This window comes from Chrysochloris asiatica, unplaced genomic scaffold, assembly GCF_000296735.1.
Source record: "Chrysochloris asiatica unplaced genomic scaffold, ChrAsi1.0 scaffold00125, whole genome shotgun sequence".
NCBI lineage: Eukaryota > Metazoa > Chordata > Mammalia > Afrosoricida > Chrysochloridae > Chrysochloris > Chrysochloris asiatica.
In genome coordinates this window covers 3,531,488-3,533,702 of record NW_006408643.1, presented here as the reverse complement: position 1 = coordinate 3,533,702, position 2,215 = coordinate 3,531,488, and the positions used below count along the sequence as shown (strand labels likewise).

The 2,215-nt window shown below is 51.3% G+C and overlaps 1 pseudogene; it reads left to right on the top strand.

Moving 5' to 3' along the window:
* The first annotated feature begins 904 nt into the window (after positions 1 to 904).
* Positions 905 to 1,878, top strand: LOC102823487 (annotated as a pseudogene).
* The last annotated feature ends 337 nt before the right edge of the window (positions 1,879 to 2,215 follow it).

Genomic DNA, 2,215 nt, shown 5'->3' with positions numbered 1-2,215 from the left:
CAGTATTCCGTGTTGTTGTTGGAGCTCCACACTACACGTCTCGCTGCTGCTGGAAGTTCTCGCTGGTAGTGTAGTGGTTACGAATTGGGCTACAAACTGCAAGGTCAGCAGTTTGAAATTACCAGCTGCTCCACTGGAGAAAGATGAGGCTTTCTGCTCCCGTAAAGATTTACAGTCTCAGAAACCCTGTTCAGGGTCCTTATGGCTTGGAACCTACTCTACTGCACTTAACAACAACATACTGCTCCCAGCTCCAGCCAGCAAATTTCAACAACCAGATGGCGCTATTGGAAAGCAAGAAGGAAAAGTGTGTTCTGGGCTGGACCCAGCTTCCAATTGTGTAATAAAAATTCATTTTATTTTTTTTGCATATCTGTTGTTTCTTCTATGCTTCCAGTTTGCAGACCTAAAGGGTGTACTGGGGCAAATACTCAGCTGCAGGAACCAGCGCTGCATGAAAGGGTTGCGGGACGGACAGAAAATGCAAGTGGCGGGGGAGTGAGTGACTTTATTATCTACACTACTGCTTTAAGTATACTTTTCAGCAGGAAGCATAGCCAGGCAGCATATGCATCCAAAGTTTATGATTAACACAATAACGTTTAGATCACAATATCCAATTTAATTATGTTTAGCTATAAATCAAATACATAATGATTCTTGTCTCCGGTTACAATCCCTGCTCCCAAGCTATGCGTTTAGTGTGTTCTTTCCCAGAATCTTTGGCCAACAAGGCTTCCCTTGTCCTCCTCAAGGTGTCTTGATCTGAGCATGGCCTCACACACTCCGCAGCTCCTACACTCACCTCTGGTTGTTAGTTGTCATAACTCAGAGCCAACTGTTGAATGAAAATGCTGGATGCGTGGTCGTGGATCATCTTACAATCATTGGTCCACGCCAGCCCATGGATGCAGCCACTGTGTACAATCTGAGTGCCTTCCAACCTAGGGGTTCATCTTCCAGCACTCTATCAGACAGTCTTCTAGTATGACCCATAAGGTTGGCTGACATGGCCCTTCAAGAACCCGGTGAATTTGTTCCCCTGCTCGAAGCTGTGGCCCGGCGTGGCCAACTGCTGACCGCAGAATGTACCAGAAGGCAGACGCAGTCATAGTGCATCATCATGAAGTCAGCTACAGGCCTCAGGAGCTGCTCCCCTGTTCCCCACGACCACCAAGCCAGCGCTGGGTCTGGTTTAGCTTGGAGTCCCCCACCAACTGCCAGCAGCCAAAGGCCCTAGATGGCTACTTCAGTCTGACCATGTCCTACCGCAGAGACTCGGACATCTTCACACCTTATGGCTGGCTTGAGCCCTGGTCCGGCCAGCCCGCCGATACATTGGCCCACCTCTCAGCCAAGACCAAGCTGGTGGCCTGGGCAGTGTCCAACTGGCAAGTGAACTCCGCCCGGGTGCGCTACTACCAGCAGCTCCAGCCCCACCTCCAGGTGGACGTGTACGGGCGTTCCCACAAGCTGCTGCCCTCCCGGGTCATGATGGAGTGTTTGTCGCAGTACAAATTCTACCTGGCTTTTGAGAACTCTCTGCACACGGACTACATCACAGAGAAGCTCTGGAGGAATGCGCTGGAAGCCTGGGCTGTGCCTGTGGTGTTGGGCCCCAGCAGGACCAACTACGAGCGCTTCCTACCACCCGACGCCTTCATCCACGTGGATGACTTCCCCAGTGCCCAGGCCCTGGCCCAGCACCTGCAAGCGCTGGACAAGGACCAGGCCGCCTACCTGAGGCACTTCCGCTGGCGTGAGACGCTGCGGCCCTGTGTCTTCTCCTGGGCCCTGTCCTACTGCAAGGCCTGCTGGAAGCTTCAGCAGGAGAACAGGTACCAGACTGTGCTCAGCATCGCCTCCTGGTTCACATGAGCTGCTGAGTGGGCCTCCACCTACCAAGACCGCACCTGTCAGTGTTGGGGGCCAAAAGGCTTACAGGCCTCATAAAACTTGAAGTCTGGGTCTAACCAGACAAAGTCTGCTTATCAACACAGGGGAAGTAGCCTTCCCAGGATCACATGATTCACAGTAAAAGATAAACATGCAGGGAAAGTAGCTTTCCCAGGTTCGCGTGATTCACAGCAAAAGATAAACTTGTAACTATACAAAACGACAATGACTTGCAGAACCACCCTATAGAAACTCGGAGATTTGAAATAAACTTCGTCACTCGCCATCAGCTTGTGTTCTCTCCTCAGTTCTTTACTTT